This window comes from Coregonus clupeaformis, chromosome 11, assembly GCF_020615455.1.
Source record: "Coregonus clupeaformis isolate EN_2021a chromosome 11, ASM2061545v1, whole genome shotgun sequence".
NCBI lineage: Eukaryota > Metazoa > Chordata > Actinopteri > Salmoniformes > Salmonidae > Coregonus > Coregonus clupeaformis.
This window is the reverse complement of record NC_059202.1, coordinates 24,513,524-24,530,500: the sequence shown is the minus strand read 5'-3', so window position 1 is coordinate 24,530,500 and position 16,977 is coordinate 24,513,524. Positions and strand designations below refer to the sequence as shown.

General features: G+C 41.6%; 1 protein-coding gene across 2 annotated transcripts in view; it reads left to right on the top strand.

Moving 5' to 3' along the window:
* Window positions 1-1,969: 1,969 nt before the first annotated feature.
* LOC121576431 (elongation of very long chain fatty acids protein 1) overlaps window positions 1,970-16,977 on the top strand; it is a 31,966-nt gene continuing 16,958 nt past the window's right edge. The window contains exon 1 of one of the 2 annotated variants that reach the window (XM_041889563.2): window positions 1,970-2,111. The gene's annotated coding sequence lies outside the window, so the exon portion shown is untranslated. The remainder of the gene's footprint in view (window positions 2,112-16,977) is intronic. The other variant, XM_041889564.2, reaches the window with a different exon arrangement.

Genomic DNA, 16,977 nt, shown 5'->3' with positions numbered 1-16,977 from the left:
TCTTTCTCTTTCTCAGGCTCGGCCACTCTCTCCCTCTCAAACTGCTCAGCTCTGCCTCCAGGACAAGATTAAACCCAATATACCTCAACCTGCTATAATTTCTATTTCATTGTCAAGATGTAACCAAATCCATCAATTTTGACTTGCAGAAATGTATTGTCTGGTGCCACATACACAATCAAGCGTCACAAATCTAAAAAGAAGCCAAATTTAGACTCCAGCCACCCGAGACATGGACTGTTCTCCATGCTCCTGTAACGAGTATTAATATTTCCATATCCTTGGACCGTGAGTATCGATTGCTCTGTGGTATATTGCTCTGGCCTGAAGTACCTTCAAGTCAGACGCAGGAATTCCCGCTCAGTATGTTTTGATTCTACTGAGAAGAGTTATGTGTAAATGTACATGGTATAAACGTTTAGAAGTAGTAAAACTTCATGTAATTTTGATAGAATGTATTCCAACATTGTTGTGTTACTAGCGAACCTTTTGTGATGAAATATTCTGCTGAAAGAGTTTTCTACCGAGTGGTGCAATGTTAGGCTAGCTACACAGTACAGGCTGTCTGTAACGTAGCTTCCCTGGTGCAGGTACTTGCTCGCTTTACTTTTCCTCACGTTAGGTGTGCACTGTGTGCAGCATTGAGAAGCTCACCATTCATTGTATTGCATTTATTTCATCCAATCCAGATAAATAAAAGACCAGAAACCGGCAACTAGTGTCCAGAGACATGTTCGTTACCAATACAGCAGACCATAAAACTGTTAAATCGCTAACAACTACTGCTGCTCTCCCTCCCCAACAGACTATCCACACTGACTCTATGCCCATCCACTGGTCTCTACGGGAATGGTAGTAGATGCCAGGCGCACGGTTCTGTCAAGAACTGCAACGCTGCTGGGTTTTTCACGCTCAACAGTTGTCCGTGCGTATCAAGAATGGTCCACCACCCAAAGGACATCCAGCCACCTTGACACAACTGTGTACAACTGTGTACAGTATATTTATATTCCGGACTCGTTCGGATATTTTATTTATTTATTTATTTATTTATTGCATTTGTGTGTATTACCGCGCTAGTAACGAGCATTTTGCTGCACCTGCGATAACATCTGCAAAATATGTGTACAGCCTATTAAATAAAAATAAACCTCTACTCAGTCAAATAATGTTGAACATTGTTAATCAGAGTGTATATTTATAAATCATGAATTCTGTATCTTACAGCTGCATTGAAGAGATTTTTATGGAACTACAGGTAAAAGTCCCCCTGCAGTGATCCACAACATCCACTGGATGTCATCATCTACATATCTCTTGCTTCCGAGGGCTCCGAAATTAGAGAAGTTCCTCTTGAAATCCAGAGTTTAAACAGAAGTCACACATACTGTGTCGGCTGTCAAAATATGTAAATAGTGTAATTGTAGCCATTTATTACACAGCTTTCAGACGGGGCCTACTGTAGGCCTACAGTACAGTGGCTCCTGTCTGAAGCTGTGGCATAAATGGTACTGTAGGCCTAAAGCTGTGTAAAAAATGGTACGTTGGGTGGCCTATAGGTGATGGGTTAGGTTACGAGATCATTAAAACAGAGGTTTGAGTGTGTTTTTTTTGTTGGACATATTTTCCCTGTTTGGGTAGACAATCAATGTCCTGATCAGTCTCAGCATGCACATTAGTACCGGTCTAAACTAGTTCTACTGAAAAGTGACTCCACCTTTTCCTTTAACCGCCCACCCTTTCCTGTTACATCAAAGGGTTCAAAAACGGAGCGAGTAGTGGGGGACAATTGTTTTTACCAGGAGTGCATTCAGTTCGATTAAACGTTCGCTACGTTGCGTAACGGCTTGTACTGAACGAAACGTTCTTCAAAATTCTTGAACAGAGTTTGAGGTACGTTTGCTCCGTTTGGTGGGTGTGGCGGGTAGCGGCCATGCTGACAGCGTTCACCAACCCACAACCACGCCCGTTTTTAAACTGGTCGTTCACCGTTTCCGTTTAATTGATCATTGCATTACCTTTTTTCGTACTGAACTCAGCCCTGAAGGACGACACCACGTTTTAACGGTTCTCTCTTCTAACTTCTCACGCTCTCCACCACTTTGTTCCAGGTGGGTAAAACTTATTTGACCAATTATAGCATACTTGCTGTTTCGTATACAATGAATTTGGAATGAAACAATTTTTTCCCCTAGTTTAACTATTGTAAAACAGGCAATCTACGGTATGTGCTAATTATTGGCTGTCACAATGTCACTGCAGTTGCCTATTATATTTGCATGCATATGATTAGTCATGGTAGGGGATTTTATAACCACTTGGCTTGATAAACTTTGTCAGTGAAGTTACAACTTTTATTGATGTAACTGCGTCATGTGGATATGCAATCCCTATTTCCTACAACTTTGTCAGTTTTGTTGTCAACATCACTGCGCGCCCCACTGGCTACAAAGTGTTGAAATCAACGTTGTTTCACCGTAATTTGTGAATGTATTGTGACGTGGATCTACGTGGAAAATACTTTGGATTTGAAAAAAAGTACTTAACGTAAACTGTTGTTTTGAGTGTGAAATTTCAACCACAGGATTATGTCATCATGGTAACCAAATTTCAACAGAGACTATAATATATGATACGTTTGTACCTTTAAAACAATGTCAGACCTTCAACTCTATATCCAGTTATCAGAATAAAACAAAATATAAGCATGGCAGCACTTCCTACTGGAAAATGTATGTATCTATGTACAGCTACCCTTCGGTCTCCCATCCAGGGTTTTAACCAAGCCCAGCCCTGCTATTTGTCACTGACTATTATCAATTAGTTATTGTGAGAATGATTGTTGAGTGATCGCCAATTAAAACCTTAATAGGTTCACTGCTGCTATCGAAGTCATTCCAAAGGGTAGGTTTAACAGAGCAAATTAAATGTGACAATACTATTGGGCCTATATAGCATTTGCAAATTCATCAACAGCTATTGTTTCAATTCAAACCTGAATAAAACAAAAAATAGACAATACAATAGGCCTAGGAGTTTCAAACTCAAGCTCTGGTTTCAAGCTCATTTTGTAAATATTTAGTGATATTTAATTGTTTGGTTATCAACTGAACCAAGTGTGGAGAGTCTGCAGTCTGAACTGAAGAAATTGCTTCTGGTAAGTGCCAAGGGCAGACCAAATTGCCCTTGGGCTTCTGTTGCAAAGCATTCCACTTTCCCATAAAGGCTTCTCTGACTTTCATTCTTCTCTTTTTGTAGAATGATACTATCACTCTCACAATACACACTGATGCCAGCTATCAGCTTATCAACATTAATGATTATTCTGTGTATTCAACTCTTCAATTGAAGTAGTGTGCATAGATTAGTTGTTCCATTGTTAATGATAACATCCATGTAGGTAGATTATGGAGGATTGTTATCTCTCTCACATCACAAGGCTATTTCTTTGACATGTAAATGTCTCGGACCATTGAAGGCAATGGTTTGAAACTATACCCAAATATCATTTTAATGGCGTGTGAGAAACTTCCTCAAGGTGACTGGCCCTGTGTGTTTTCTGATGGTAATGTAAATATTAGGATCTTAAAGGAGCGGTGTCACTGTTTACACAATATGCATAATGTTGCTATCGTCCGATGAGCGTCAAGTGTCAACAGCTGCTGCCTAAAGGGATAACCTTGTCTCGAGGCTAATTGCGCAAATTGATTGCGTCAGAACAATTTCAGCCGGATTCCCGGGCACAGATTAAGCTCCCAAATAAAAGCTAGGCTATTTATTATGCTTTTTAGTTCAGGACTGGTGTTAATCTCTGTCCGGGAAACCTATAGGGAAGGAAGACCCAGACTGGACTGATTAGAATGTATTTTTATTTTACCTTTATTTAACTAGGCAAGTCCGTTAAGAACAAATTCTTATTTACAATGACGGCCTACACCGGCCAAACCCGGACGACGCTGGGCCAATTGTGCGCCGCCCTATGGGACTCCCAATCACGGCCGGTTGTGATACAGCCTGGAATCGAACCAGGGGGTCTGTAGTGACGCCTCAAGCACTGAGATGCAGTGCCTTAGACCGCTGCGCCAAATGCTTTGGGTCATCATTTTATGCTCTTGCTCATTGCTTGATTGGCCAACAAGCAATAGACTGGTGTCCGAAAGGTTGCTGGATCGAATCCCCGAACTGACAAGGTAAAAATCTGGCGTTCTGCCGCTGAGCAAGGCAGTTAACCCACTGGTCCCCGGGCGCCGACGATGTGGATGTCGATTTAAGGCAGCCTCCCGCACCTCTCTGATTCAGAGAGGTTGGGTTAAATGTGGAAGACACATTTCAGTTGAAAACCTTGACAGTTGTACAACTGAATGCATCTCCCTTTCCTTTCTCCCAGGTCATTTTCCCCCAACCATCTAGTAATACAGAGAGGACAATGGCTTAACTTGTTACTCTTAAGAGTTTGCCAAGTGCTCTACTTTCCCATCAGATTAAGACATTTGCTTGTGTCCTAAAGATGAGCCTCGTGATGGCTAAAATGCAATCGCTTCCCTTGCCTCAGCACATTGAGTAGTTAGAAGGCAATAAAGAATACTTTTTTTCGTAAGAATTTTGCAGACCAACTTTCCTTTTCACGTACACTGAACCCTGTGGAATGTTGAGTCACCTCAGACGGCCAAGAAATCTGCACCTGGATCGAACATCAACATAATTTCCAAGAGCAACTCATTCCAGGTTTACCATAAGCGTTGAATGGATTAATTAATTAATTTGATATGGATGCTTATTAGTGTGTGGGAATTATTTTCATACCAGAGGCAATGCATTTCCACACAGACATCATGGATGGTGTCATTCCATACATTGTATAGCCTACATAGTCTTGTATAATCCTACGCTGTCTGCCAGTTCTGCTCCACACTAAAACCTCAGACACACCAGTAGGATTGTCAAAAGTTTGCCTGCCGACAGTACTTAGCATCTCTGAACAGTGTCGGCAGTCAATCTCTTTTGTGTTCATACAGCAAAGACCTTGGAAGCAGTCAGCCACTCAGCCTTGTTAAAATACTCCAAACCAGAAGGTGGCAGTAGCATTGTTTGGCAATGCATGTCTGTGTGTGTTGCTTATGGTCTAGATTCCAAGCTAGCTGCGCTAATGTTGCTATTTTATAGAACGCCCTTGTTGATACTAGCCAGATGGCCGCAGTTAAATAACTACCTAGGAAGATGACGAATAAACCATTTTATTCACTCTCCATAATCCCATACTGCAAGTGCCAGCCCATAGTCAAATGTTTTGCAACCTAGTTAAGGTTAGCATATTCGCTAGCTAGCACAAGATAGCAAAGGACACTGCACTATCTAACTAGCTAACTTGGCAGCTAACACAGGCAGCTGTTTCATGGAAACTAGCTAATCCATTATGATTTAGTTATAATGTCAATACTAGCTGCTGTGGTTAGCTAGCTTGGAGGAAGTATTTAGTGTTGTGTGCATTGCGTCTGTGCACTTAGCTAGCTACCATCCCATAGCCTACATTGCATATGAAGTGTGACTGGCTCATCCGTGGATGTACGGAGAAAATGCTGTCTGATTGGCTCAAAGTCAAGTTGTTGGCAAGCATTGCGATTCTACAAGTAGACTCGCTAGGTTCGTCGCTACCGAGTCAGCACGCAGCAGGTACCGCTTTGTAATACACTCTTAGAAAAAAAGGTGCCATCTAGAACTTAAAAGGATTCTTCGGCTGTCCCATAGGAGAACCCTTTGAAAGAACCATTTTTGGTTCCAGGTAGAACCCTTTTGGGTTCCATGTAGAACCCTTTCCAGAGAGGGTTTTACATGCTGCTCTTTAATTAGTTGTTATTTTTATTATGAGATATATATATATTTTTACTTTTAACTTAACACTTATTTTTCTTAACTGTATTGTTGGTTAAGGGCTTGTAAGTAAGCATTTCCCTGTAAGGTCTACATCTGTTGTATTCGGCGCATGTGACAAATACAATTTGATTTGATTATACCTGGAACCAAAAAGGGTTCTACTTGGAACCAAAAAGAGTTATCCTATGGGGAAAGCCGAAGAACCCTTTTGTAAAGAAGGAACGGCCTGTGATAAGTATCTATTGGCAGTCAAACGGCAGTGAGATTCTCGGTGTGTTTAATGCATATTATGTCAAGTCTGCCTTCAGGATGTTACCTTAACCACTTTTTTTTTTCTCAATGACTGTTGCAGGGAGTCCCAGTCAGCCTAATTTTAGCTAGGGATCTCACTGCTCATTAAACTAATTTATCAGGCTACTCCTCTATAGTGCAGCTAAATCAGACTGAGGAATGTCTATGAACTGGGCTGACATTTTGAAAGGAACTTGCATTCTCTCTCTTACTTCTCAAAATGAATTGGAGAAGAAAGTCAGAAGGTAGGGAACTTGGACTTTCTCTAATGTGATTGAGAAGGTGGGATGCGAGGAATTGAGGAAAGATGAATTGAGAAAGAGCCTGTGTCAGTTGAACCCTTTATCTGGCAAATGAGAAACTACCCACTGGGAAAAAACTGTTTTTTCCACATGTTCAACCCCCAAAATCAAAATGATGACATTGAATCAACGTGGAAAATGCATTGGATTTGCAAAAAGTCATCAACGTAAGGGCATTTTGTTTTGTTTTTCACCTAACTTTTAACCTAAATCCAATGACATGGTGAAATGTTTTGTTGATTTCACATTGAATTAACAACAGTTGACAACTCAACGAAATGTAAACAACTAGACGTTGAACTGACATCTGTGCCCAGAGTGTAGTTCCTTTTTTCAAGTGCTGAGGATAAGTAAAAAAAAAAAAAATCACTTTCTACTGATCAGAAGGGAGGTGGTGACCTCGTGTGACTGGCCATACAGAAGTTAAAAGAGGAAGGCGTTTTTGAAATGTCAACCCTACACACAGTCCCACTTTGATACCAATAGTTATAGTCATGACAGTTGTAAAGAATGATTGACATGTTTTAGTGCTGTGATGATGAGGGAGAAATGCCTCTCTCCCTCCCCTCCCGGAGGACCTGAGCCCTAGGACCATGTCTCAGGACTACAGTTGAAGTTGGAAGTTTACATACATATTAGCCAAATACATTTAAACTCAGTTTTTCACAATTCCTGACATTTAATCCTAGTAAAAAATTCCCTGTCTTAGGTCAGTTAGTTAGTTTATTTTAAGAATGTGAAATGTCAGAATAATAGTAGAGAGAATGATTTATTTCAGTTTTTATTTCTTTCATCACATTCCCAGTTGGTGAGAAGTTTACATACACTTAATTCGTATTTGGTAGCATTGCTTTTAAATTGTTTAACTCGGGTCAAATGTTTCGGGTAGCCTTCCACAAGCTTCCCACAATAAGTTGGGTGAATGTTGGCCCATTCCTCCTGACAGAGCTGGTGTAGCTGAGTCAGGTTTGTAGGCCTGCTTGCTCGCACATGCTTTTTTAGTTCTGCCCACAAATGTTCTATAGGATTGAGGTCAGGGCTTTGTGATGGCCACTCCAATACCTTGACTTTGTTGTCCTTAAGCCATTTTGCCACAACGTTGGAAGTATGCTTGGGGTCATTGTCCATTTGGAAGACCCATTTGCGACCAAGCTTTAACTTCCTGACTGATGTCTTGAGATGTTGCTTCAATATATCCTCTTAATTTTCCTTCCTCATGATGCCATCTATTTTGTGAAGTGCACCAGTCCCTCCTGCAGCAAAGCACCTCCACAGCATGATGCTGCCACCCCCGTGCTTCACGTTTGGGATGGTGTTCGGCTTGCAAAAGCATCCCCCTTTCTCCTCCAAACATAACGATGGTCATTATGGCCAAACAGTTCTATTTTTGTTTCATCAGACCAGAGGACATTTCTCCAAAAAGTACGATCATGTGCAGTTGCAAACCGTAGTCTGGCTTTTTTATGGCGGTTTTGGAGCAATGGCTTCTTCCTTGCTGAGTGGCCTTTCAGGATATGTCGATATAGGACTTGTTTTACTGTGGATATAGATACTTTTGTACCTGTTTCCTCCAGCATCTTCACACGGTCCTTTGCTGTTGTTTTGGGATTGATTTGCACTTTTCATACCAAAGTACGTTAATCTCTAGGAGACAGAACGCGTCTCCTTCCTGAGCGGGATGACGGCTGCGTGGTCCCATGGTGTTTATACTTGCGTACTATTGTTTGTACAGATGAACATGGTACCTTCAGGCGTTTGGAAATTGCTCCAAAGGATGAACCAGACTTGTGGAGGTTTACAAGGTCTTGGCTGCTTTCTTTTGGTTTTCCCATGATGTCAAGCAAAGGGGCACTGAGTTTGAAGGTAGGCCTTGAAATATATCTACAGGTACACCTCCAATTGACTCAAATGATGTCAATTTGCCTATCAGAAGCTTCAAAACCATGACATCATTTTCTGGAATTTTCCAAGCTGTTTTAAAGGCACAGTCAACTTAGTGTATGTAAACTTCTGACCCACTGCAATTGTGATGCAGTGAATTATAAGTGAAATAATCTGTCTGTAAACAATTGTTGGAAAAATTACTTGTGTCATGCACAAAGTAGATGTCCTAACCGATTTACCAAAACTATAGTTTGTTAACAAGACATTTGGGGAGTGGTTGAAAAACAAGTTTTAATGACACCAACCTAAAGTGTATGTAAACTTCTGACTTCAACTGTACCTGGCCTGATGACTCCTTGCTGTCACCAGTCCACCTGGTCGTGCTGCTGCTCTAGTTTCAACTCTTCTGCATGCGGCTATGGAGCCCTGATCTGTTCACCGGACGTGCTACCTTGTCCCAGACCTGCTGCTTTCAACTCTCTCTCTACCGCACCTGCTATTTCAACCTCTAAATACCCGGCTATGAAAAGCCAAGTGACATTTTCTCCTGATGTACTGACCTGTTGCAATCTCTACAACCACTGTGATTATTATTTGACCCTGCTGGTCATCTATGAACGTTTGAACATCTTGGAGAACATAATAATAATAATAATATGCCATTTAGCAGACGCTTTTATCCAAAGCGACTTACAGTCATGCGTGCATACATTTTTTGTGTATGGGTGGTCCCGGGGATCGAACCCACTACCTTGGCATTACAAGCGCCGTGCTCTACCAGCTGAGCTACAGAGGACCACAGAAACCCATCCTAAAACCCCAAACAGCAAGCAATGCAGATGTAGAAACACGGTGGCTTGGGAAAACACCCTAGAAAGGCAGAAACCTAGGAACAAACCTACGAAGGAACCAGGCTCTGAGGGGTGAACACGTCCCCTTCTGGCTGTGCCGGGTGGAGATCTTGGCCTTAATGGCCATGTACTGTTATAATCTCCACCCGGCACAGCCAGAAGGGGACTGGCCACCCCTCAGAGCCTGGTTCCTTCGTAGGTTTGTTCCTAGGTTTCTGCCTTTCTAGGGAGTTTTCCCAAGCCACCGTGTTTCTACATCTGCATTGCTTGCTGTTTGGGGTTTTAGGATGGGTTTCTGTATAGCACTTTGTGACATCTGCTGATGTAAAAAGGGCTTTATAAAAATTCACATTGACTACTACAGTACACTGGTCCTCAACTCCACAGATTAGACTGTACATATTTGGAAAATTCTTCCCATTTCAAAACTGACCATTCTAGAATTTTTGTTGTAGACCTTAGATTCATTTTGATATGAATTGATATTTGTGTTTCAATGGAGGGTTGAGCACGTTCACTGCACAACCCTCTCAAGGTTGGGCACTGGTTGGGCACCACTGACTCAAACCCTCTACCCCTCCTCCCTGTTTCCACCTTTAGAGGGTAGTACACATCTTTCAGCCAGGTTTCATATGCATCTGATTGGTTGGAACAGTTATAATTCTGTAATGAGCACTTTTTAAAATGTAATCTGAAGCAGGTAATATTATCCTATGTTGAAGTTCTGATAAGATTTACTTCAGTAATAATTGTGGAATGGTGTTTTCGGATGACGTTGTTGGATAAATAATCAGTACATATTATTATACTACCTCTTGGTTGTTATCTTAAGGCAGATGCCATGAATAGCCTAGTTTGAGGTGGTCACCAAGGTGACTAAGTTGACAGAGCTGTCACCAGGGGCTGTACTCCTACACAACCTTGGAAAACGACTGACTGACACTTCTCTCTGCTGGCTTGATGGATGATTGTCGTCGCCCCCCCCCCCCAGTGGTCATTTACAATATGTAATGTGTTTTCACTAGGGTTGTAATACGACAAGGATTCATTCCACAGATGGAGTAGTTAGATAAGGTTATGCAATGTTGAGTAAACATTTAGGCATTTATTAGGGCGGTTTAAAGTAGTGAATGAGAGATTATTTATATTATTTATTTCAGGGTACTTTATTTTTAGTGCAGAAGTATGCTATAAGGTTAAAGAAGGGATACTTTAATTTTAATTTTTTATGTACACATGTGTGCTCAATGTAAAGTGTTTGAACTTTTAAACAGATAATAGAGGCAAAAGCGAAAAACCAAGCTATTGATCCATTGCACAATCATAAAATAACAGAATATCACATTCATTTCAATGAGTGGCGACATTGAAACTGTTCCGCTTTTCTAAACAACCTCTAGTATGGAACGAGTTCATACAGAACCCTGCTGGGGGTGTTTTATAAAACCACATCCTGGCTTCAACTTCCCTTTCCTGTAAAATAAAGTGGCTGGTGCTGAAGTTAGGCTAAAATAAGCTGGTGACTTGCAGTGGAGACACTGTCCTGGAACGTGATAGGTTGTCCCTGCCTGGAAACACCAATGTTAGGCCTCAACATAGTATAGATAATTAGGCCTCCTTGTAGCTCAGTTTGTAGAGCATGGCGTTTGCAACGCCAGGGTTGTGGGTTCGATTCCCACGGGGGGCCAGTATGAAAATGTATGCACTCGCTAACTAAGTCGCTCTCGATAAGAGCGTCTGCTAAATGACTAAAATGTAAAAATGTAATAATTCTGCCACTGTTATTAGTCAATACATGTAATTTCCATAATTACAGGGGAGTGGTAGTGCTATAATAACCTGACAGTATACTAGTATTTGTGATTTACAGTATCCATAACGAGGAGCTGAAAGAAAGCAAGTTTGACCTGATCTTAATCAAATAATAAACAATTCAACTGAATAATGTTATTATTTAGAAGCTAATCACAAGGAGGACTAAGTGACAATAAAACAAATGTATATCTAGCCATTTGAGCTGATAATCTGAGGTTTAGTTGAAAGTATCAAAGAACCACTCGGATGATAAACACCGATACAAACAGCATTTCGTTTTATAGATGAGCCTCCACCACGTGCTCTGTCACAGCAGCTTTCTGCTGCTTGTCATTGCATCAGTGCTGCAACAGAGCAAGGTGTAACGCGCAGTGAGATGTCGTGTCATACTCATAGTTGACAAAAAAATTGATTTAACTGCGAAGTCAGACAGTGTTCTGCAATACTCCATTATGACATGTCAACGCAACACATTGCTTTGGAAAAAAGGAGCCAGTCATGAAAACAAGAGGATAGATAAGTAACGCCAAGGTAGTGGGTTCGATCCCCGGGACCACCCATACACAAAAAAATAATAATTATGCACGCATGACTTGTAAGTCGCTTTGGATAAAAGCGTCTGCTAAATGGCTTATTATTATTATTATTATTATTATTATTATTATTATTATTATTATTATTATTATTATAAGTCTCAATCTTTGTAAAACTGATTGATGTATTAGTTTCTTCTTCTTTTGTTGTTGCGAAGTTACAAATTGTCATGGTGAAGCCCCCTCCACCATAGAAATTAAACAAATAGGCCTAGGTAATACAAAATAAATGCCAAATATTCATTTAAAAAATAAAGATTTGATGCTGATTTTAAATAAAGAAAATACTAATTTGATGCTTGTTCTCATTCAGTTACTCTGTAACTACTGACAGACCTGAAAAGTGGTCTAATGTTGATTGAGTCCCAAGCCCACTGTATGCCATCTGATTCATTGATCCACTACCAGTATATTCCTCAATCCCAAAAGAATGGGCAAGATTATTAATGATACTAGAATTTCAGACGGTATCTTTCTTATTCACTTGGAGTTGAGGCATATTGCTTTATCAACATAACAGAAGTCGTGGAAAATTGACTTATTTTGACATTAGACCACTTATTTTGGAGTGATCTATCTCTTTTAATGTGCCATCAAACCATTGAGATGAATGGTGTGCAATGTCGTAAACGGCTCAGCCATTTTATTCAATTTCAGAAAGGACTGCTTCTTTTGAAAGAAAATCAGCATGTTGCCTTGGTAATTTTACTATATATTTCATAGCCTGTAGCTCATTCCATTCAGAGAGTGGGGAAGGCCTTGGTAGTGTTGCACCTTAGTACGACATATGGGTGGAAATACCAGGAGACATGTGCTTACTTGTTATTCAACCATTAGAACACACACAGACACATGACACAACCTCACTCACACAAACCTGGGGCGTAGGCCTATTCACTAGAAACCAAACAGAACCAAACAAGTTTCAAGTTTTTATTAGTCGTATGTAGGGCATACGCATGGTATACACCGTCCAACTAAATGCTTATTTGCAGTTTCCTTCTTGACAATGCAACAACAATAAGAATTAAAAGATAAGAATATGAACATAAAGTAAATGGTTCAGTAGAATAGAATAAACATTTTAGCATAAGTAGAAACAGGAAGGCCCAATTTATAGTACAATATTTGCATGTGTTTTGGGAACGGGGGGATGGGAGGCAGTGTATAAACTGAGCAGTATAATAAGAGTCTGGTAGCAGCAGTTGTGATGTGTCTGGGTGGGTGCTAAGGTGCGGAGAATCAGAGCAGGTGGTCAGTCCAGTTCAAGTGTTAAGCAGTCTGATGGCTTGTACATAGAAACAGTCTCTGAGCCTGTTGGTATCAGACCTCGTGCTCCGTTACCGTCTGCCCGGCGGTAAGGGAGAGAACAGATTGTGGCTGGGGTCCTTGATGATGCTGCGTCCCTTCCTCAGGCACTGTTTCGAGTAGATATCCTGGATGGATGGGAGCACGGTCCCAGTAATGTACTGGGCCGTCTTCACCACCCACTGGAGAGCCTTGTGGACGGAGGAATTCCCGTGATGCAACCTGTCAGGACGCTCTCGATGGTGCAGCGGTAGTATTTGGAGAGGACCCGGGGTGCAATGCCATATTTCTTCAGCCGCCTTAGGAAGTAGGGATGCTGTTGCTCCCTCTTGACAAGGATGGTGGTGTTGTTGGTCCATGACAAGTCCTCGGTGATGTGGACTCCGAGGAACTTAACTTGTGACTCTCTCTACTTCAGTCCCATTGATGTGGCTCGGGGTTCCCTCCTATGCTTCCTGAAGTCAACAATCAACTCCTTTGTTTTGCTGACGTTGAGGTAGCGGTTGTCATGCCAGTTCACTTACCTCCTCCCTATAGGCTGACTCATCGTTGTTGGTTATCAGGCCTACAACCGGGGTGTCGTCAGCAAACTTGATGATGGAGTTGGTGTCGTGCAAAGCCACGCAGTCGTGGGTGAACAGGGAGTACAGCAGAGGACTGAGGACACACCCCTGGGGGGCCCCTGGGTTAAGAGTCAGTGTGGAGGAGGTGTTGTTGCCAATCCTCACAGCCTGCGGTCTGACCGTCAGGAAGTCCAGGATCCAGTTGCAGAGGGTGGTGTCCAGACTAAGGGCTCTGAGCTTGGCGTCAAGCTTGGAGGAAACGTTAGTGTTGAATGCTGAACTGTAGTCAATGAACAGCATTCTCACATAGGTGTTCCTCTTGTCCAGATGTGTTACGGCCGTGTGAGTTTATGCTGGCAGTCATACAGCATTGTGGTATGAGAGGCCAATCAGGTGTGTTCCAATCAATCAAAGTATATGAGGATGGCTGGGGGGTGGTCCGGAGGGGGTCTAGGCCACTGTCCTGAAGTTGGAGAATTGTGGGGGGGGTTTTCTCAAACACCTGAAACAGCTTTTTCCTGCAATCTAGAGCCATAATCATTATGCTTAATTCTATGTCAAAAATATGTAATTTTTTCTGCATATCTAAGCATACCTCTTCAGCTGTCTGTATCCTCCTGACTGGTGGTTCTTTGTTTAAAGAAACGAAATATGCTTCTCTGCATCTCTGCTAAAATATGGGTAAAAGATTGACAGGAATGTGAGTCTTATTCAGCACATTTTAGTTATACAGGACAAATCTGAAGGGGGGAACGTGCCCCCTATGGGCATGACGCCTCTGGTTACACATTCCAAACTGTGCAAAATTGCCAACTCTAAATTGAATGTTACTGGTAAATTGGAGGCTGTGGTTTTCTGGGAGGCCTACCCTAGAATGATAAATGCAAATGTAGAATGTTGATATGAAACTGGACTATTTTTGTGCAACTAGGTTTTCCCTCAGAACTCTCCCGCTTTTATCCTCTTTACTCATGCATTGGTGTTTGTTTTGTTGTTGCTCCCATTCAGTCACTCACTGGCATAATCTGGATGAGAGCTCTTTTAGATGTGTATTACACTTCCAAGCTGTACCTTATCATTAATCTGTAAGCCTGGGTTTGTCTTCAGAGAGAGAATTCCAGCTGCTGTGGAAACAAACCTAATTACCGTTCTAGCTTGTTTGTGTGATTACTCACCATTTTTAATAACACAGCCACAGAAGGATGACAAGGAGATGTATTTTCTTGTGAGGTGTGTTTTGGTATCGCAGGGGGAGGGACTAAGATGGAGAGAGCTGCCACCCTTATTCCCTCTACCCCACTCCCCCAAAGCCGGCGGGAGTACCGTTGAGGACAGTGGTGTGTCTCTATCACAGGTGAAGGATCTTTTAAACGAACAAAAAGAGTTCTACAAGCAGTTGTTACAACAACAAGAAAATACTGTAGCTTCAAGTGTTGTGTTCAAATACTGTTGGTTCAACTAACAAAAGAATGGACGACCTGACCAGAGTTCCAGGACCTGAAGAACAGTTTGTAGTTCTCCCAGGGTCAGCTCAATGAGTTAAACAGGAGAACGGCAAGATGACAGCAATCTGTAAGTAATTGAGAGAGGACATCTGTTCTGTATGTGAATCCATGATAACAATGACGGAGAAATCAGATTATCTCGAGGGACAATCAAGGCGAAACAACATTGTTGTGGATGGAATTGCAGAATCTCCATGAGACCTGGACGGAGTCTGAGGACAAAGTGAGGGAAATTATCTCGGAGAAACTGAAGATGGACCACAGGAAGATTGAGGTGGTGCGCACCCACAGGACTGGAAAACCCACCACCGGCCCAGGTGACAGGCCCAGGCCGATGGTGAAGTTCCTGAGGTTCAAGGACAAGGTAGCTGTTCTGGAAAGAGCCAAGAACTTGAGAGGAACGCACATCTTCCTCAACGAGGACTATCCTGAAGCTGTGCACCAGAAGAGGAAATAACTTATCCCAGCCATGAAAGCTGCTAGAGTGCGTGGGGACATTGCTTACGTCCTCTATGACAGGCTCATTGGCCATTGCCGCCATGCAATCCTAAAAAATATGGAACATGAAAAAATATTTCTGGTGAGGCGCATTTTGAAGATGGTAGAACATTCCACATGTACTTTTCCTCTGCAAACAAAACAAGTAATTCATAGAAAAATCTAACGACCCCATAGTAGAATAGTTTATATATTTACCTAGTCAGCTTGTTGTGTTCTATGCTAGATAAATATTCCTCTCGTGGTGCATTCATGTTATGTGGCATAAGGAGGGAAACATGCATTCTGACAAGCAGTCAATGCACAACTGCGAAAACAGCAGTTTTAATGGCTTTTGTTAAAAAGAGGGGAATCCCAGCTTTCCATTCCTACTCCATGTATTTCTCAACTCCTAAATATGTGTGAACTCGAGAGTGGGGCTAAATGTAACACCGGTCAATTGTAGGGTGACTTGGGTACAACGCCTCTCTACCTCAAAATAATTTATTTGGAATGACTTCAAAAATGTTAATGAGACAGATATTTTTTGTTGAGCAAGAGTAGTGGAAACCAGGGAAAGAGTTGGTGGAAAAATTGTGACATGAATTGGTTTCTGTGAGAAGTCCTATCTGTCATATCTTTAATCTGAGCCTAGAGGAAAGTCTTTGTCCTCAGGCCTGGAGGGAAACCAAGGTAATTCCGCTACCCAAGAGTGGTAAAGCGGCCTTTACTGATTCTAATAGCAGACCTATCAGCTTGCTGCTAGCTCTTAGTATACTGTTTGGAAAAAATGGTGTTTGACCAATTACAATGCTATTTCTCTGTAAACAAATTAACAACAGACTTTAGCATGCTTCTAGAGAAAGGCACTCAACATGTACTGCACTGACACAGATGATTGGTTAAAATAAATTGATTAAAAGAAGATTGTGGGAGCTGTACTGTTAGATTTCAGTGCAGCCTTTGATATTATTGACCATAACCTGTTGTTGAAAACTTCTGTGTTATGGCTTTTCAACCTATCTAATAGAACTCAGAGGGTTTTCTTTAATGGAAGCTTCTCTAATGTCAAACATGTGAAGTGTGATGTGCCGCAGGGCAGCTGTCTAGGCCCTCTACTCTTTTCTATTTTTACCAATGACCTGCCACTGGCATTAAACAAAGCATGTGTGTCCATGTATGCTGATGATTCAACCATATATGCATCAGCAACCACAGCTAATAAGGTCATTGAAACCCTTAACAAAGAGTTGCAGTCTGTTTTGGAATGGGTGGCCAGTAATAAACTGGTCCTGAACATCTCTAAAACTAAGAGCATTGTATTTGTTTCCCTAAGTTCTAGACCTCAGCGGAATCTGGTAATGAATGGTGTGGCTGTTTAACAAGTTGAGGAGACTAAATTACTTGGTGTTACCTTAGATTGTAAATTGTCATGGTCAAAACCTACAGTGCATTTGGAAAGTATTCAGACCCCTTGACTTTTTCCACATTTTGTTACGTTACAGCCTTATTCTAAA